Source organism: Phacochoerus africanus, chromosome 7, assembly GCF_016906955.1.
Source record: "Phacochoerus africanus isolate WHEZ1 chromosome 7, ROS_Pafr_v1, whole genome shotgun sequence".
Lineage (NCBI taxonomy): Eukaryota > Metazoa > Chordata > Mammalia > Artiodactyla > Suidae > Phacochoerus > Phacochoerus africanus.
This window is the reverse complement of record NC_062550.1, coordinates 14,057,516-14,078,873: the sequence shown is the minus strand read 5'-3', so window position 1 is coordinate 14,078,873 and position 21,358 is coordinate 14,057,516. Positions and strand designations below refer to the sequence as shown.

The window sequence follows — 21,358 nt, the reverse complement described above, 5'->3', positions numbered from 1 at the left end:
GTCTCCTGCCTTCTGGGATTTGGGCTCCATGCCACACAATCTCTTTTTTCAGGGTAGGGGTAATTGAGGTGAAATTCACATAACAGAAAATGAACCATTTTAAAGTATACAATGTAGCAGCATTTAGTACATTCATAATAGTGTGCCACCACCACCTCTATCCACTTTCAAAACATTTTCATCACCCTCAAAGGAAACCACTTACCCTTGAAAAGTCATTCCCCATTTATTCTTCCGCCCACCCCCCCCGAAAAACACCAATCTGCTTTTTGTCTTTATGGATTGGCCTATTCTGAATGTTTCACATAAATGGAATCATATAATATGTGATCTTTTGTGCCTGGCTCCTTTCGCTTCACATGTCTTCAAGGTTCATGCACTTGGTAGCCTGTATCAGCACATCCTTCCTTTTATGGCTGAGCAATATTTCACTGTTAAGTATTACCACATTTTGTTTATCCAATTCCCTATTGATGGGCATTTGGCAACCACCCAATCTTGAATCGTAAATCTGGGGGCCCTTCCTGATATTTCCTTTTGTCATACTCCTGACGTCTAATGTATCAGCACGTCCTGTCCATTTCGCAGCCAAATTATAGCTCCGATCTCTACGTTTCAAACACCATTGCTACTGTGCAGCCAGGACACCAACATCTCTCTCACCAAACTCCTAATCTGTGACCAGATCCCACCCTTCTCCCCTCTCCATTGTTCACCTGGTAGGAGCATAAACCATATCATCCATTCACCTCAGCAATATTTACTGAGCACATTTCTTCATGGAGCTTACCTCCTAAAGGCATGACAGACAGCAAACAAATGTATATTACGGTCATTAATAGGCTTATCATCCTACACAGACCCTTCACTGCCCTTTGAATAAAATCCAAGCTCAGCATGGCCTTCCAAGGCCCCATCCATTTCTCCAAACTCATCTCAAGCTGCTCCCCAGTCACACTGTGCTCCACTCCTCCACCTCCTGGATCTTGGGCAAGCTGTTCTCTCTGCCTCTTGATCTTGGCATTGCCGGACCTTTCTCATCCCTCAGACCTCAGGGTAAATATCACTTCTTGTTGATACTACTCCGTTAAATGGATCTACCCTTCATTCATTTCACTCACTCAAAAAAAAAAAAAATCTGTGCTAAACACTGTGCTGGGATAAAGTGCTATATGATCTCTTGGAGCCTTCAGACCTGTGGGGAGGAACAATGACTAGTAAATAAAACACATGAGCAAGTGCCCTGAAGGGGCTGGGGACCTGCTTTACACAAGATGGTCAAAAGGCCTTTCTGAGGAGGTTATATTGAAACTGAAGGACAGGAAAGAATCAATTGGGAAAATGGTCTATTACCCTCCATCACACCCTGCCTATGCAGTGCAATGTCCCACCCTTCAAAGTTTGCTTTGAAAGACTCAAAGTAGTTACTGTTGGTCTCTGTCTCTCCTAATAGACTGAACTGTATTCCCAGCACCTAGGACATTGTGTACCATTTAGGAGGCACTCAGTGTACATTGATGAATTAATTATTGATAAATTAATTAATCAGTCCACCAATGAAATCACTTGATAGAGCATAATAAGTCCTATCATTTTTGCTGTTGTTGTTATGGTTATTACTTTATGGCAAAATGATGCCTATCTCTGTTGGATCTTAGAAAACACTGGGTAAACTGTAAAATGAGAATAAAAGTACCTAAGCTAGATTGTCACCAGATAACTAGGAGAGAATACATGTGCATAACAGACACTCAAAAGTAGTCACTGTGGCCACTGTCAGGAAAGGTTCTTCCCTCACATAAGTTCAACTCGAACTCCAAAATCCATTTTCAGACAAAGCCAAGAAGTTCAAAGGTGAGAAAAAGGACCACTGTTTAAACACCTGCTCTGCTCTGGGCACAGGGCAAAGCACCTTCTGTCAGTTATCTCATCCACTTCCCAGGCCCATCCTGTAAGGTGGCTGCCAGTCACCCCCTTCCGGACCAAGGCTCACAGCTGAGTTCCTTTTGAGGAACTGTCCTGCTGAAGGGACACCCAAAGTTATGCCTCCTTCCCTGGGGGCAGCCTGCACCCACTGGCCCGTCAGCATGGGGTTTCAAAGGCCTGGGCTCATGCCTCAGGAGACCAGTTGAGGCCTCTCTTGCTCTGCATCGCAGATCAACTTCTCCCTCTGCCTTGTCCTGCTCCCCTCACCCACCCCCTACCTTGGAGAGTGAGGCCCTTCCTCAAGAATCATCCGGCATGCAATTCTCAGAGACTCTGAGCCTTTTTCCAGGGAACCCAACCTATAACATGTGGAGATGATGATCTCCTTTTTTTTATTTTTTTTATTTTTTTTGTCTTTTTGCCATTTCTTGGGCCGCTCCTGCGGCATATGGAGGTTCCCAGGCTAGGGGTCGAATCGGAGCTGTAGCCACCGGCCTACGCCAGAGCCACAGCAAGGCAGGATCCGAGCCGCGTCTCCGACCTACACCACAGCTCACAGCAACACCGGAACCTTGACCCACTGAGCAAGGGCAGGGACCGAACCCGCAACCTCATGGTTCCTAGTCGGATTCGTTAACCACTGGGCCACAACAGAACTCCGATGATCTCCTTTTAAATCAGAAAACTGAGGTTCAGAAAGGTCAATAATGTCCCCAAGGCACAGGGCTAAAGTGTCTTTCTGATCTGATTCTCAGGCTAGGCTTTGCTCTTCACAACAGCCTGAGGCTGTGTCTCTGTGAGGGAGAAAGAAGAGCCCAGGGAGAGGGGAAAAGCAGAAGATCAGAAAAGGTAGGCAGAGGTACCCTTCACAATCCTCCAGGAGCCATCCCTGATGACAAGGTCCAGGTCAGAGCCACCAGAAACAATATGAAAATGACCTGCAGGTTGCAGAGGCAAGCATCACATGAGCACCATCTCCCTGCCTGAATGATCCATGCCTGCAAGCCAGGAAGCAGGGTTCCTGGGTGAATGGAGCTGACCTTAGGGGCCAAAATTATTAGCTACAACTAACCAGCTTTCTACTGCTCTGTCCGGTTTTCTACAAAGCTGCCAGAATTCTTTTACTGCCCTCCTTGAGCCCAAGACAAAATTCTAAACAGTCTTAAGGCTACATTTTAACGTCTGGGCATGTTTTAGCTCCTGTCATACTGACAGCTCATCTCCTACCCACGAAAGCCCTGGTCCTATTTGATTAGCCCATACAGCATTATCTGATGCTCTAAGTCAGGACACTGGACTTTTTCAGTTTCTTTACCTTTGCCCAAGAACATTTATCTGGAATTCCTGCACTTGTGCTCTCTCTCACACACACACATACACCAGCTTTCAGCATGACAAACCCTCCTACTCCTCTAGCCCCCACTAGTCACCTCCTCTCTGAAGCCTTCCTGGCTTGTCGTGGTCCTCCTCTCCACCTCGTGTGCCCTGTACTACAGTGCACTGCAAGTGTTCCTCCTATTGTCCTTTTCAGTCCCAGGGGTTCCTCCAAGGCCATTCTTCCTGATGCTAGGGCTTAGCATAGTGTCTGGCACTTAATAGGAGCCCAATAAATGCTGAATAAATACATGGGGCGTTGTATCGAGCGCTAGTCTCTCTGCTTCTAGCCTGGCCACGGGACCATTCTGAGATTTTTTCCTGAGCCCCAGGAGGTCTGGAAATAGGAAATGCATGATAAATGTGACCGCTAGCCCCCGGGGTAACAGGTCAGGAGGCGTCTGAAGACGCCTAGGGAGAGCAGAAGTCCGGCCGCTGTAGTCGCCAGCTTCCCGCAAGCTCTTCCCCGGGCCCTGGCGCTAGGTGGAGATTTTCTTGGAAGCCACTATCCTGAGCCTTTCTGGCTCTCGGGACTCTCAGGCATCCCTGTTCGCGGACCTGTCTGTCCCAGGGTTGGCTCCGGGACCTGGCAGCAGCAGCCCGGAGAGGGAGCGCGACGCCGCGGCTCCTAGCCTCCCTGTCGGGCCCCTCTGCTTGCCCGCATCCCGCGGGCACAGAGCCGGAGCGCCTGGGGAGACGCAGCCAGGCGCGCGGACGCCACCAGCAGCCCCGGCGGGAGGTGGCGGGGACTCCCTGCTGCCAGAAACCCCACAAAGTCTACTTCGGTGCGGGCCTTGCTTACCGTGCGAGCCTCCAGAAACCCAGAGCCGGATGGGTGCCTCCGCCACGGGGCCGCCAGTCGATCCACTCCCGTCCAGTGCTCAGCCTCCGCACCCCGAGGCGAGCGAGCGTCTCCCCTCGGCCGCCCGCCCTCCCCGCGCCGCGGAGCCCCATTGGCTCGAGCAGCTAGGCCCCGCCCACGGACGGCCCCGCCCCTCCTGCCTCTCCCGCCTCTCCGGCCTCCCCCTACCGGGTTCTTCTCCTCAAGCTGGAAAAGTGCTTCTAGACTCAGCTCTCACCGGCTCAAGCAACCGAGAAAGGTACTAATTCTCCATCCCAAGAGCGTCTAGACGCCCCTTGGGGAGTGTGAACAGTGCGTGTCCCTGAAAGCCTGCTTTGGAAAAGTCACCTGACCTCCCTGGCCCTCAAGAGGCGCCTTCAGAAATCCCACAGCAAAGTCTCTGGCCTGTGCTTGGCACTTAGCGCTGGGGCGGGGGGCGGCGGGTCGAGGGGGGCATCAGGGAGCTGGACAAAGTCCACCGCCCTCAGGGTGTTTGCTGAGGTGGGGGTCGGGGCAGGCTATATGCAAATAAACAAGACAATGTCAGATCCAGATCTTGTGAGCATTATGAGGAGAAGGTATTATCAATAAAATGGGCCGAGGCCACTTTGAACTAGGAGATTCCAGCAATTCCAGGGCTGACTGGGGTCAGCAAACGCACCGTGGTTGTGAGTCTGGGAGTGTGGTCCAGTATGGCCCGATGTAGTGAGCAAGAGGAAAGTGGGCCATCGCCAGAGGTGGGAGGGAGTTAAGTTACCCAGAACTGTGTGGGCCACGGTGAGGAGCTTCAGTTTTGTTGTAAGGACAAAAATAGGCCATTGAAGAGTTTTAAGCAGAACTCTGACAGTTTTAAAAGACTACTCTGGCTTTTTGTGTGGAGAACGGATTTCAGAAGAGAAAGAATGGAAGCAGGGAGACCAGTTAGGAGGTGTCTTAGTCTCGCAATGCTGGCACTGCCATCACAGAGTACTATGGACTAGGTGGCTTAACAAAGGAATTAATTTCTCACAGTTCTGGAGGCTAGAGGTCCAAGATCAAGGTACCAACATGGTCAGTTTCTGGTGAGAGCTCTCTGCTTGGCTTGTAGGCTGTTGCCTTCTCCCTGTGTCCTCATGGTGGGGAGAGATAGAGTAAGCTGTCTTGGTGTCTCTCCTTCCAAGAGCACTAATCGTATCATGATCTCCCCGTCCCCATGATCTCATCTAAACCTAATTACCTCCCAAAGGCCCCATTTCCAAATACCATCACGCTGAGGGTTAGGGCTTCTGCATGTAAATTTGGGGGTTACCTAGTTTAGGGCATAGCAAGAGGCTATTGCAGAAGTCCAGGCAAGAGGTGATGGGAGCTTAGACCAAGGTGGTGACAGCAGAGATGGGGAGAGTGGACCGAATTAAATACATTTTGAGAGTATCATGGAAAGGCTTGCTGATGGGTTGGACTTAGGGGAGGAGGAAAATGGATGAATGAAGAATGACTCCTAGGTGTTTTGTCTTGAGCTACCCATAGGATCATGGTGCTGTCACCACCATGGAGAAGACTGTTTGGAGGCAGAGGAAAATTAAGGCTCCATTGCTGGCATTTGTGCGCCTTATTAGATATCCCAAAACAATAGTGCCAGATTCTCTTCAAATGGTTTCACATATGTTAACTAATTGTCTATATAATTCCTATAATAACAGTATGATGGAAAAGTACACTCGCTATCCCCATAGTACAGGTGGGTAAAATGAAGGCCCTGAAAGGTGAAGTGACCTGCCCAAGGTCGGTGGCTGGATACCCAAGTCTAGAACACAGGTGAGAGTCTGGAGTCTGTATTGGAGGGTGCCCTGACCTGGTCTATATGGAACCACCCAGAGAGAACGTGCAGTGTGAGAAGAGAGCCAAGGGCTGAGACCCTCCAACTTTCTCTTCCAACATCTTCCATTTATTGCATGACCTTTACTAAGTGACCTCAGTCAATAAGAAGGAGTGATTCGGTTCCCGTCATGGCTCAGTGGTTAACGAATCTGACTAGCATCCATGATGATGCAGGTTCAATCCCTGGCCTTGCTCAGTGCATTAAGGATCGCACATTGCCATTAGCCGTGGTGTAGGTCACAGACGTGGCTTGTATCCTGCGTTGCTATGGCTGTAGTGCAGGCCGGCAGCTATAGCTCGACTCAACCCCTAGCCTGGGAATCTCCATATGCCATAAGTGCAGCCCTAAAAAGCAAAACAAAAACAAAAATAAGAAGGAGTGACCCAACTTGATCAGGGATCACACTCTCTAATACTGTCAAGAACAGGCAGTAATGTAGCAAGTGAAGTTGGCAGGATGCGGTAGAACAAGGAGGGGTGGGGGCTGAGGTCTGCCCACCTGCCTAAGGGAGCAATCATTACTCAGAAACAGCTGATTTTTGCTATATGGGAACATGGACCCTAAGTTGTCAGATGATTTTTATTAAAGGGCCAGAAGTTCAGATTATGTTAAAACTGCAGATTTTTTAAATTTGGCAATTAATTTAAAACTATTTAGTTGTTCTCTTGTGGCTCAGCAAGTTAAGGATAGACATTGTCACTGCAGTGGCTTGGGTCCACTGCTGTGACACAGGTTGCAACCCTGGCCTGGAAACTTCCTCATGCCATGGGCGTGGCCAAAAAAAAAAAAAAAAACACCTACATATGAATAGCATTTACTCCTTTGGCTACTACTTTCCACTCTGGATTAGTTAATACCTCAGATCCTTTCCAGAAACTTCCTGAATGGTTTCTGTCCAGATTGGACATTTGATGACAGTAGTTGTACATAAGAGGACCCAGGAAAGCTTGACCTAGAAGCCCAGCATAGTCATTATGGTATTTGGCCAGTCTCTGCCTCAAGGCACCTGGCATATGATTTCTAAGCCTCAGTTTCCCACTTGTAAAATGAGGAGCTCAGAACAGTGTTCCTCGAAGGGTCCTCCCAATTCTAACATTTGGAGACATGTCATAACAATAGTTTTTTTTTAATGGTTTTTAAATATGCACAAGAAACTTCCTTGTGGAGAAATAGAAGGAGTGTTCTTGACTGGGTCCATAAATTCAAAAAGCATCACTAGTATCAGTTTTAAACATAGAAGAAAAGAGGAAAGAGGGAGTGAGATAAAGGTTTCGATGAGAAACCAGGCAAATTGTGACACAGAAAATGAAAATATTTTTGTTGCACTATGAATAAGAAAATAAGGCAATTAGATACAGGAGCACTTAATGGTTTCTATTGAAAATTCAATGTATTGTAGCCAGTTCTCTCCATATATCACCAAAGGTTTTGCAATAATGAGATTCTCCCATCATGTGTTGGAGGTCAGCTACCCTCTAGCATTATTTATTCTTATTGCTGGGCTTAGGTAATTAAAAGAGCCTGAAAACAGATAATTGCTCTCCCCAGCATCAGTCCCTTCTGTCCCCACCTAAGATACATTTTAAAGCTGAAGAAGCAGCTTGTGATTTTATAAATCACTGGGTTTTGTGTAGAAGAGCAAACGTGAGGATGAGAGCCAGGAGACGAGACACACCATCACTGAATAACCTCTCTGAACCTTCTCCATCAGTAAAGTGACTGCTGGACCAAGATGGCTTTCCTTGAAAATATTTGTATTCATACCTCCACATTTGGAGGTGGGAGGGTTCCATTGTGTGGGGATCTAGCAATTCCCAGGGCCAGATCCTTCCACAATTTTCTACCTCTCAGTCCCCCAAAATCCTTCAGGCAAAGATGTCATCTAAGTTGAGCCAATTAGATGCTCACTCCTGAGGCTTTGTCTCTCCAGAAAGCAACAAGGATGGAGAGATAGGAATTGGCATGAGATGGATCAGCGGGATGGTAGCGATAGCAGCAGCAGCATCCTGAAGGGGCTGGACCAGTGATCTTCACTCAGTCATGAATCTTGTTGGCCAGCCTCCAGAATTCCCTTGGTTTCTGCTGGTTTCTTGTCTCTTCATGCTTTCCCTGTCTCCCATCCGCATTTATTTTGTGAATCTCCTACCTCTGCTAAGTTCCCTTCTTGTATTAGTAGTTCAAATTGTTTGTCTTGTTTTTAACCAAGAATCCTGATGAATCCAGGAAGGAAAGATATGTATTGCATCATAGAACACTTTCCCCAAGGGGAACAGTTCGGCACAGGAATTTGCATACTTACAGGTGCACACACGATGACAGATATACACATTCTCTTACCATTCACTAAGAAATACAACTCCAGGGGCGGTGGTAAGGGTGGTTAAAAAGGATGTTTTTGATAAGAACCCAGATCTGCTATTATTAATAGATCTTTTAAAAACATGGTCAAGCCCTTATAATAACCAAAACTACTGTAGAAATAAGCTTTCCTGTATATAAATTTTGTAGTTTGCAAAATCCTTTCAAATAAATTCCCTCACTTTATATACATACATTTTTATATGGTAATTCCTGGCTTATAGATTATGTTAATAATAACTATCTTTTGTGTGTGTGTGTGTGTGTGTGTCTCTTGTCTTTTTAGGGCCTCACTTATGGCATATGGAGGTTCCCAGGCTAGGAGTCAAATTAGAGCTACAGCTGCTGGCCTACACCACAGCTACAGCAAGCCCAGGTCCGAGCCGCATCTGCGACCTACACCACAGCTCACGGCAACACCGGATCCTTAATCCATTGAGTGAGGCCAGGGATCGAACCCGCAACCTCATGGCTACTAGTTGGGTTCGTTAACCACTGAGCCACAGCAGGAACTCCAATAGCTAACATTTATTGAACTGTTTTTGTGTACTGCACTGTGCTGAATGCTTTATATATCCAGATGCCAACCCTGTTAAGGAGATATTATTCTCATTTCGTAGGTGAAAAAAGGCTTGTGCAAGATCACATACATGATGTATGGTCGAGGTGAGAAGTCAAACTCAGTACTGTGTTGGCAACAAAGGCCGTGTATGCTTTTAACACACGTAGCTTGGTGTCACGTAATACAGCTAGTGCAAGACATTGCCGTAACTGGAACCCAGGTCCTGAGGCAGGAAAGTTTGCATCCCATTTGACCATAGCTTGTTTACGTTTGTCAACGAGAGTGGAGTTAATTTGGTTGTCCATCTATGGTGAGATTTTTAAGGTCATAGAAAATTCGCTTCATGTTTCCTGCTCTCTCTACCTATCAGGGTGCTTAAAATCCTCATAGTCAGAGATGAATTGCTATGTTTGAAGACCGATTAAGGGACAAAATGCAAATATACCTGTCGGGGGTAAAATGCTCCTTTATCAGCTGGAGGAGTAGAACAGCTCTGGAGTCTCTCTAGAGAGTGTTAAGGTAGTCATCATTTCACTGTGTATATGCATATCAAATAATCATACTGTAACTGCCTCGGGGTTCTTATCTACAAACTTTTAAATTGGGATAAATAATAATAACATCAACAATAATAACACCTTCTGGAGTTGTAGTAAAGACAAAAATTATTAAAACATGGGAAGTTCGGAGTTCCCTAGTGGCTCAGCAGGTTAAGGATATGGCCTTGTCACTGCTGCAGCTTAGGTCATTGCTGCGGCATGGGTTCCATCCCTCGCCTGGGAACTTCCATATGCTACAAGTACAGCCTGTGTCTGTTGGCGCAGGCTGGCAGCTGTAGCTACGATTGGAGCCCTAGCCTGGGAACTTCCATATGCCACAGGTGCTGCCCTAAAAAGCAAAAAAAAAAAAAAAAAATAAGAGAGAGCGAAAGAAAGAAAAATAAATAAACATAGAAAGTTATTAGAGCATGCCTGGCATATATTAAATACTCTTCAGGTGTTAAAAAAATTAATTTAAAAAAACGGCCTACAAAAAATATAAAAGGTGAAAGTGGAAAAACCTTTTCAATTACACCTGTTTCCTCTTTGGATTTAAAAATTATTTGGGGAACATGGGAAGGTGGAGTATAGAATAAAAGAAGAGTTTAAAATTTTAATTTACTGCTTCACACAAAGCAATTCATTTCATCTCTGAGCTCTGGTAAGGTGAGGGGAGTGCTCTGCTGTCCTAACACCTATGGTTGTTTTTCAGAATGCCTAAGTAAAGGCTCAAAGGGGATGTGACCTGGTCTGGAGCAGAGGCTGATTCTGAGCTAAAGGTTTTGAGCAGATTCTGAGATAAAGGTGTCATGCTTGCCTGTTTGTAGTGCAGAGCATTTCTGCTGATGTTGCAAAAGATTGTCATGGCAACCAGGAAAATAACTTTCCAAGTCCTTGGAGTTCCCCTTAAGGGGAGGCAGATGTCAGTGGGTGTTCTTTTATAATTAAGGGCACTTGAAGGTTTTAGCTGATCAAGTCACTTTCAAGGTAATATTCTAATGCATCTGCCTCTGCGACTCACGAGAAAGCAGCTGCAGCAAGACACTAAGACCAGCCTCCATCCAACGGATGGGCAATAAAAATGCCTAGTCGCTGGTCCTCACCACTGGTTTAACATTAGAATCACCTCTGGATATTAAATGCTCCAATACCTGGGTCCCTGCTGCCCCAACCAAATCAGTGAACAGGGGATGGGGCCTGGGTAGCAGAGGCATTTTTGGTCAGCCTTCAGGTGACACCATTGTATAATCAGGGTTGAGAACCACTGAACTGAGGTTTGAGTCCCAGGTCCACAGCTTCCTATCTGGCTGTGTGGTCTTGGCCCAGCCTCTTCACTTCTCCAATTTGTGGGTTCTTCACCTGTAAAATAAGGTAATCTAACTGGCTTTACAGGACTGTTGTGAAGCTTAAACATGAAAGTGCCTAGCAAGTACCGTGATCTCAATATTAGCTGCATTTTAGTTAAAACCAACATGGGATTAGGAACCCCAGAGCCAAATGTTTTCCAATCCTAACCAGTTATCCAGCCTAACGTATCTATTCTGTTCCTTGTTTCTCTGAGCCAATATTCAAAACTATGTTATAGCAAGTGTGTACTGTCAGGTCCTTTCAAGGCATTTTACATATTTTATTTGACTTTGCAAAATGCTCTGAAGTTTTGTAACAATAATAAGTTATCATTGTTCAGAGAAGTGAACTTGTGTGCTCCAGTTGTTACACCTCTTTGTTGGGTAAACTGATCAATTACTCCATGCTAATGGCTTCAGGCGTCACCCTTCTAAGATAGGATATTTATATGGTCACAAGAACTTTCTGGAGACTTAATGCCTTTTCCCAAAGCTTCCCATTTATGGGGGAACTCTGGGACACTGTTTCAGGCTGGACTTCTTCAGGCTGGGGCTCTGGGCACCTTTCAAATAAGGCACCTTTGTCGTACACATCAGCGTATTCCTTCTGTGTATCCTCTGTTTTCCAGACCCATCTGTTCCTGTGCATATGGTATTATTTACTCAAGAAGATATTTTATTTCATTTCCTATTTGGTGTGGAAGGAGTTTGTCAAGAGTCCCCCTCAAGAGACCATGTGTATCAATAGGAAGAAGTTGAAGCCACATCAAAATGCTAAAAACTTAATATCCCATGATCCAGCTCCTTCATCTCTAGGATCTTTCCCTAGTGACAGGCTCGCTCACGTGCAAAAGGAGTCGTATACAGTACAAAGATGTCCTTCAAGGCGTGATGAACCACCTAACTGTTCTTCAGTAGGGGAATGGCTAAGCATAGTAGGTCCAAATAGGTGTAATATTGTAAAGTACTAAAAATAATGAGGTAGATCCCTGCTAATATGTTCTAATAATAGTCCAGGAAAATTACTTAGTGCATAAGGCAAACTGAAGAAAAATGTTATAGTATGTGTCTATCTATCTATCTAGATGTAGAGACATAGAGATGTCCAGATACAGACAGACAGACGTAGTATATATATAGATATAGATAGTATATTTATATAGAGGCAGTGTACATACTTTGTTTTGTTTATAAATATATGTACATTACCTATCTACACACATATATATGTATTCATACACACACATATTCTAAGAGCACAAAAAAGTTGCTAGCAATGGTTATTTTTTAAGATAGCAAGGAGACAACTTCATTATATGTGTGTTTGTGTGGGTAGGTTTCAAAGAAGTCTTTAGCCTTATCTGTAATATTCAGATTTGTATAAGATTGTATTTGCTTTTTTTTTTTTTTTTGGCGTTTTAGGGCCGAACCCACAGCATATGGAGGTTCCCAGGCTAGGTGTCGAATTGGAGCTGTACCACCCGCCTAAGCCACAGCCACAGCCATGCTAGATCCAAGCCATGTGTGTGACCTACACCTCAGCTCATGGCAACACTGGATCCTTAACCTACTGTGCAAGGCTAGGTATCGAAGCTGTGTCCTCATGGATGCTAGTCAGATTTGTTTCCTCTGAGCCACGACGGGAATTCCCATATTTGCATTATTATTGATACAATCAAAATGTAATTTAAAAACTCCAATCCTTGCATTTTTTTTTAATTCAAACAATACCTTAAGTTTTGTTTGTTTGTTTGTTTTGGGGGTGGTTTTTTTTTTGTCTTTTTGCCTTTTCTAGGGCCGCTCCCACAGCATATGGAGGTTCCCAGGCTAGGGGTCGAATCGGAGCTGTAGCCACCAGCCTACGCCAGAGCCACAGCAACGCGGGATCCGAGCCGCGTCTGCAACCTACACCACAGCTCACGGCAACTCCGGATCCTCAACCCACTGAGTAAGGCCAGGGATCGAACCTGCAACCCCATTGTTCCTGGTTGGATTCATTAACCACTGCACCACGACGGGAAATCCCACCTTAAGATATTTTTAAATGGGAGGTTTTAGAATGGAAACTTGGAAGTTTCCATATTTAGTGCTATGCAGAAGGAAGAGCGCTAGACCTAGAGTCAGGTTGTCTGGCTGTGTGACCTTGGACAAGTCACTTCTCCTCTGTGGGTCTCTGTTCTTCCTTGGTGGAGTGAGGAGGAGTTTGGGCCTGGTGCATGGTTTTCTGACTACACTTCCCAGGGCGCTAGTGTTTTCCAGAGGTAGCTGGGGGCCATTGCAAACTGTGTGCATGTGGTGGGGAGGGGTGTGGATCAGGACTTGCAGAGAGAGACCTAGAGAGAGAAGGGCTGGGAGTAAACAGAGAGAAGAAGGGAGAGAAGGTTGAGAGGAGAGAGAAAGAGAGAGAAGGAGGGGGAGAGACCGAGAGAGATGAAGAGAGAGAGAGAAAAAGGATTTCTAAGATTCCATTCAGCTCAGCTCTTCTAAGCAGAAGCGAGTAATAAAAGAAACTTGATAATTGGATTTAAATTTTAGTGCATGTGTTAATGGAGGCGGTAAAGAGACTCCTGGCTGGATATTTCTACCTCAATATCAGCAAGAATAGATTCAGCCCAGACTCTAGACATCTGGCCTCACAGTGGTCCTTCCATGATGGACTTCGAGTCCTTTATGTTGGTCAGAGCAAACAGAAGAGAGAAACACTAAATGAGTGACCTTTCTATGTGTCCTGGAGCCTGGATGCTGAGTTCCACCCCCAGGGGGGTGCTCAGTGCACTGGGGGATGGGGCTCCCTTTCCTGACTTTGAAGCCCTTGGGAGAAGACCAGTTTAACTTGCAGAGGCAGACAATTGCTTTTCCCAAAACTATCTCCATCCAAACATCAGAGAAATCACCATGATATTTAGAGAGTGGATGTCTGCAGTTCCTGGTCTATAAACTACTATCTAAAAGTTAGGTATAATTTTCATCACTCTCCCATAGTAGTTCATAAATAGTTGTTCAAAGAATACATTTTTAGAGCTTTTCCTTTCAAAGGAGGTATGAAGTGGGATATAGCTCAGTGGTAGAACATTTGACTGCAAAGGAGATATGGCATAATGACAAAATTCTACCTTGGTATGACTAGAGATCTGGGTTCAAATCTCAGCTGTACACCTAAGTGGTGTGTGTTATCCTAGACGACAATAATATTAATGATGGTGATGATGGACTTATGCACCAGCCTCTGTGAGTTTAGCCAACCTCTCTTGTCTTCTTTCAATGACACTTTGAGATAGGTATTAATATCCCCATTTTACTGAGAATCTGAGACTCAAAGAAGCTAGGAGACTTACTCAACACGGCATACTTTCTAAGTGGCAGCGTCAAGAATTGAACCCACCTCTACATTATTTCAGAATCGTTGTTTTTAACCTTTCTGAAGCTTTTCCTATCTGTTGATTTCAGTTCTGCCTGTTTGGCAGAGTGATCATGAGGATCAGTCAGGCCAGTTTTTAGATGACCTGTCCTGGATTTCAGAACCTGGGATGTACATTTAAAAGCAGGTAGAACAGAGGAGACAGTAATTTTGTACATGGAAGAGAACAGGAGATCTTTTATTAGTGAAAATAAAATACACACCTGTGCTTGTGATATTTGTGATACGATCACCTCCTTGTAGGTGGGCGGGAATGTGCAGAAGGGATGATGCACAGTTCCCCAAGACTGTGCATAAGGATTTTTGCCACCTCCAGAATGAAAATACTTTCTCTTCCTCCTGCCCCAGTCAAATATTCCCCATTAGGCTGCTCTAGCAGCATGATAGGAAAAGCACATTTAGGACAAGTGGAGTTACAAATTCTGCAATGCTCCGCCCTGGCTATGGCCACGGCTCCCAGCGTGCACATCTCTGCTCATTCATTTATTGCTCCTCTGGGAACTGGCAGTCTCTGTCCCAGTGTTGCCAGGCAACCAAAACAGCACCTGCATCAGGAGATGAATAAACCAATCAGCACTGTCAGAGGAGGAGCTTTACCTGGTCCACCTCCAAGATAGAAAGAGGGCTCTCTGGGTTGACTCAGGACTGTGGCTTCTGAAATCAGCATCAGAGCTGGAGGGAACTTAGGAAATCCGACCTCTCTCGTTTTGTGAGGCTCGAGTTCGGTGGGAGTGAAGTCTTTAAGGTCACGCAACAACTCTGAGGTGGAGCCAGGAGGGCAAGTCAGATGTGACTAGACCCAGGCTAGTGTCCCATCCCTCATGCTTCATTGCCATCATTTCAGGACGTATGAGTGGGGCACCATGCATGTATCAGGCTCTCTGCTTTGTGGGAGATGAAAGCATTTTGACACTGTTCCTCGCTCATCTAAGAGTTACTTATTACTCCCTTATATTCAAGGCAGTTAAAGCATTGTAGTTAAGGGCATAAGTCCCCATGATCAGACAGAGCATAAATGTCAACTCAGGCCCTTGCCACTTATAGGAGAATGCGGGTTACTTCATCTTTCTGTACTTCAAGTTTTCTCAGATGAGAAATTTATAAATTTCCCATTTATAAAATGATAAGGATGAGAATAAAATACATAGCTGGTTGTGTTATAACGCCTAGCAAAAAAAAAAAAAAGCAAAGTTCAGTCAATGTTCGTCATCCTTGGAAACAACACATGGGGCCCTTGAGCTTCGACTGGGCTGCTTGGGTTCGATTCTTGGCTCTGCCTTGCACGTGCTACATGATCGTGGTCGAGTTACCTACAATTCTATGATTTACTTTGCTTACCCTTAAAATAAGTATAATAATAGAGCCTCATAGAAGCTAAAGTTATTTAATATACATAAAGTGTGTAGAACAGTTTCAGCACATAATAAATATAAATATTAGTTAAGCTGATACATCAAGAAATATTTATTGAGCACTTAGTATCTACCACACACTGTCTTACGGGGGGGCTATAAAAATAAGCAAAATAGGCAAGGCTGTCTCAGTCTTCATGGAACTATGACTATTATCACAATCTTAATAATGTCTGTTTACTGCTCAGTTCCTGCCACTCAATACTGTGAAAACAAGGGCATGTGATTGCTTAGAGTTGTGTTACCTGTGCCTGGCACAGAGCCTGAAGTAGTACATATTTAGTAAGTATGGGTTTGACGAATGCCTGGCACTATGCTGAATACAGGACACTGGTTCTCAACGAGGGATGATGTTGTTCCCAGGGAATATCAAACAATGTCGGGAGAAATCTTTGGTTCTCACAGCTTCAGGGATGGGGTAAAGGTGGTGTGGTGCTACAGGCATCTAGTGAGTAGAGGTGAAGGATGCTGCTAAGCATCCTAGGGTGCCGGGGACATCCTCCCACAACAAAGAATTAGCCAGTCAAGGTTCAGAAGCTCGGGTGTCAGAGATCAGAGAGAAGCAAAGCCTGGTAAAGATTCCTTCCCTCCAAAAGCTCTTGGTCTAGCAGGACCATGACAACAAGGCACACGGGGTGCTATATGAGATTGAGAGAGCGCTTCGAGGACAAGCAGAGAGGCACCCACACAGCAGAGGCTTCTGGAGGAGCCGTGGCTGAGCTGGTTCTTCATAGATACCCATAGCCTTCAGGCAAATTCTGTATGTCCTGGAAGAAGTTGTGGGGCTTGGGGAATGTGACGGGAGCATGAGCAAAGCTTGGAAATCGTTGTGGTCTCTGCATGCGGGTGGAAAAAGAATTCTCCGAATTTAAACCAAGATGTAGAAAAGACAAGTTTATTGAGGCAAGAGACATTGTTAACCCAGTGGGTTGACATCCTGATAATCAGGGAGAGCCGACTCCGGGCACTTGAGCGTGTCTGTTTTTATAGCCCAGAGGCAAAGGTGTGCGGGGAGTGGTCTTGCCATATACCAGCTGACCTGCTGATTGGTTGGAGAAGAATGGGGTCTTTGGATATACTTGCTGGTTGGTTGGGGTCATATGTTGCCTCCATAGGGGCGAGGTAAGAAGTAGGGGTGGGGAGTTGCTGGGGTGAGACAGTCCTTAGTAACATTGTAACAATTACAATGAGACAGGTGGGCTGATAAGGGTCTGGCAATTCTTATCTCGGCCAGAGGTTTTTTGAGTTTTATTTCCTTGGAGAAGCCTTGAAGTCCCACAGAAATGAGAAAGGCTGTGGTTTTGTTAAAGTGCAAGCATGAGAGTGGGAGCAGAGACTGGGGCAGGAGATGGTGGGAGTAGAAGAGGTTGTGCCACAGAGCTGGTCCATGATGCAGTCAATGGAATTTCCCAAAATCTGTTCTCTGAGAACTAATTCTTCAAGATGTGCCCCCAAAAGAGGGAGTTCCCATTGTGGCCCAGCGGTAACGAACCCAACTAGTATCCATGTGGATGCAGGTTCGATCCCTGGTCTCTCTCAGCGGGTTAAGGATCTGGCATTGCAGTGAGCTGTGGTGTAGTCCAGCAGCTTTAGCTCCAATTGGACCCCTAGCCTGGGAACTTCCATATGCCCCATGTATGGCCCTAAAAAGAAAAAGAAAAAAAGATGTACCTAAAAAGGGCCACTGTGAGGGAAGACTGAGAAAGTACGAAATACCACTCCCTTCCCTTTTGGAGATTTACAAGGCTCATTTGTATCACAGTGTCCAAGAAGTCCTACCTTCAAGAAACTTGAATTATTTTATTTAATATTTCCCAGAGTCTTCCAGAGTTATTTGGTGGTGAAACCTTCTTTCCCAGACATCTGTCTGCATGGGACTCCATGCAGAAGAGGAGCTGTATTGACTGCCTGGAAGCAATGCCATGGCTAGATTCAGGTTTTAATATAAACTCCGTGGCTCCTGTGCGGAGCGGATTCAGAAGGTAAGAAATATTTGTGCATGTTGTCCAAGCACTGGTCATGTTGCTGTGAACCAGACCTCTGGGATGTCTGCCTCACTAGACTTGGTATAGGGAGTGTGTTATTAATCATTTTATCCCAGTGCCCAGCTCAGTCTGGCAGATAATAAGCACTCACCACCCTTTTTGAAATGAATGCATGTTGTTTTCAGTCATTGTATTAGACACTGAGGTTGAAGAAGACAGATGCAGTCTCTATTCTCATGCAGTGAGCAGACTGGCAAGCACATAGTAGGCACTTTATATGTGTTTATGGATTTACTGAATGATTAGCATAAATAAGACAAAAGGTAGCAAGGTGAAGAGGTGGGAATCTATTTTTTATTTTATTTTTTAAGTTATTTTATTTTTTTGGCTGTGACCATGGCATGTGGAAGTTCCTGGGCCAGGAGATGAACCTGAGCCACAGCAGTGACCTGAGCCATAGCAGTGACAATGCCAGATTCTTGACTTCTAGGAAACTTGGGAATCTGTATTTTAAACTCATTCCTTGGCTATTGCTGATGTCCAGGGGCCAGCATTTGAGAACCGCTGTGTGCCAATCAGAGATGATGTTTCTTTGCTTGTCCCAATGAGATCAAGGCCCTGACCTTCTTACACTCACTATTCCTGGTTCTTGTCACCTGGGACCTTTAAGTTCCTGGACTCACTGCCCTTGAGCAGTGTGTGTGCGTGTGTGAGCAGTGACTTGCCCTGATTTCCTGATCTTGATTGGATCCTCTGATTTGAGCTTAGAGCAATGCTGGTCTTTTATAGCCCACATCCTGAGGGGAACCATCTCTAGTTGACATTGAGATGTTTGTTTCTGGTTTCCACTTCTCTGCACTCCCCCTAACACCCCGACTCCCTCATGGCTGTAATACTGCATTCTTGGGTGTGTATGCACGTCTCTTAAGATCTGCTTGAGGACACCTACAAGGCAAAGCACATTTATGTTTTAATATAAGTTGACATTAAAGTTCTGTTTGATTTTGATGGGAAATGTTTTTAAAGAGAAGACTGCATGGCCTTTTAGGAGAGACTGTGAGACTTTCCTTCATTTTGTCCTGGAAAGAGTTACCTGCAGAAATGAAAGACAGAAGTCCCTGCTTGACTAATTTGTGGCAAGTGGAATCATTTTTCTTAATTGGTTGGTCTGAAAGAGAATAGCTGTGATTGTCTTAACTGGTAGTTCTCAGATTCCAACCTGTGGATAAGCTTCACCAGAGTCACCTGAGAAGCTTATGAAAGGGTCATGCCCAAGCCTCACGTGAAATCTTCTGAATCAGGATCTCTAACAGGTAAGACACAGGAACGTTTATTTCCAAAAAACATTCCCTGGAGGTTCTTGTATATAGTTCAGACTGGTAAGTATAGTGGATGATGGACCACTTCTCACCCTGGCACAGTCACATCCTCTCATTAGGCCAGCTCTGACTCTGTCCCAACTTGAAGTCACAGCCCAGCGTCACCCATCCCAAGACACAGGATGTAGCCCCAAGACACTTTCTCATCAATTCTTGGAGCCTGCTTATGCCAGCCAAGGCTCTTCGATCCTGGCTATCAAACACCAGTCTGTGAAACCCCAGGGTGGTCTCCCATTCAAGCTGCACCCTGCCGTCTGTGAGTCTTCAGCACGGACATTTGTGGGCAAGGGAGAAAACCAATTTTTCCTGCAGCTGTATCAAGGGATATACGTGTCCTATCATTAGAGTTAGTAATTTCCCTGATGATGCAAACATCATGTCAGCTCTCATCCAATTTAATCAGGTTGGCTATCGACTGGCTGGCTTTTCTTCCCCGTAGAGAATAGGGGTAGAAGGGGGATGCTGCCTATTTCGGATCAGGAAAAGACTGAGGGCTTTGATTTATTCATTTTTAAACTTTATTTCCAAAGCTTAAATAAACTTTGCTGAAATTTTCTCATTTGCCTTCACGAGGAGTTCTTGGTAGTAAAACAAAGGAACTTGCCTTAAATAGAGCCAAGGGGCTTGCATATCCCAATCCATGTCTTTAGAGAGTGAGGCTCAAGCTCAAAGTTCAGGGTGCGCATACATCACCCTGATTACTGAACACTGGATCAGTCTCTAAATAAAGTCATAGTTGGAGTTCTGTTGTGGCACAGCAAGTTAAGGATCCGGTGTTGTCACTGCATCGGCTCAGGTCACTACTGTGATGCAGGTTCAGTCCCTGGTCTGGGAACTTCCCCATGCTGCTGGTGTGGCAAAGAAAGAAAGGAAAAGAAAAGAAAAGAAAGAGGGAAGGAAGGAAAGAAAGAGAGAGAGAGAGAGTCATATTTTTAAAAGGCCAGTCTAACAGTCAAAAGGAATTATAAACTATGCCTGGCTCTCTTGAAGACCAATAAAAATCCATTTTATAACCCAGAATAACTTTTTAAAATCCCTTTTCATCTTTCTCTTCACTCTTTCTCACCCGTCTTATGCTCCTCACCTTCACTCTCATGAAATCCCTTGGACTCTAACACCCACTCTTTGCAGCTTTTATTTTTACTTCTTTCTCTTTCTTTTGGATCTCCAGGATTGTCTCTCTGTTCACATTCTTCATGTTCTGAATTTTACCACAAAACCCTAATAAGTGGCCTAGCAGACCAAAACTCCACTAATTAATGGGCAATATAACAAAAAAAATGTTAGGAGTTTCCTGGTGGCTCAGCCGGTTAAGGATCCAGCATTGTCACTGCTGTGGAGTGGGTTCTATCCCTGGCCTTTAGCATACTGTGGGAGTGGCCAAAACAAGTTTTCATGGAGGCGGAGTGGAGAATATAGAGCCCGGGAGCATAGACCTACTAGTGAAGCTTGTCTCCTTGAAATGTGTGTGGGGTTAGCAACTGTCCTTCAGACCACAGTCCTGTAGATGCCTCTGTAATAATATTCCTGCAACCCTCCCCCAGTACCAGGAGGGCCTCCAGACCTCACGTCTCTGCTAAAAAGGAGCTTCCTTCCTGGGTCTCTCTCCCTTTCTCAGGAGTGAGTCAGGACCTCTTCCAGGTCCATTATCTGCTCATTCTGGTGATGCATCGTGTGTGTCTATGCTCTGAACTGATGTCAACAGGAAAGAGGGTGAACTGGCTGAATCAGCAGAGGTCTAGCATTTGTAAATGTTAGGAGGAAAGCGCGGAGCTTTGTTTCATGTCTTCTTTCTCACTCTTCTTTATAGCCTGGTCTTTTTTTTTTTTTTTTTTGTCTTTTGTTGTTGTTGTTGTTGCTATTTCTTGGGCCGCACCCGCGGCATATGGAGGCTCCCAGACTAGGGGTCGAATCGGAGCTGTAGCCACCGGCCTACGCCAGAGCCACAGCAACGAGGGATCCGAGCTGTGTCTGCAACCTACACCACAGATCACGGCAACGCCGGATCGTTAACCCACTGAGCAAGGGCAGGGACCGAACCCGCAACCTCATGGTTCCTAGTCGGATTCGTTAACCACTGCGCCACAACGGGAACTCCTATAGCCTGGTCTTCTGCTCCTTCCCAAAGACCCCCTTTCATCTCTCTATAGAATTCCACTCCTTCATGCATCATCATTGTAACGTAAATTACCTTTGACATGATTTTCCCCCCTGTAATCATGATCACCATATGAGTCATCATCTGAGCAAGGAATGGCCTGAAGAAAAATAAATGAATGAAAAATAAGACATAGTTTCATAATAAACAGAGGAGAAAGGATTCTCTGTCTTTAGTCCTCTGTCTGGGAACTATATAAAGG

General features: G+C 45.3%; 1 long non-coding RNA gene across 1 annotated transcript; it reads left to right on the top strand.

Moving 5' to 3' along the window:
- The first annotated feature begins 4,324 nt into the window (after positions 1-4,324).
- LOC125130573 (uncharacterized) lies at positions 4,325-18,926 on the top strand. Its single transcript, XR_007135740.1, has 3 exons — positions 4,325-4,400; positions 17,453-17,616; positions 18,824-18,926. It is a non-coding gene; the product is annotated as an uncharacterized LOC125130573 (long non-coding RNA).
- The last annotated feature ends 2,432 nt before the right edge of the window (positions 18,927-21,358 follow it).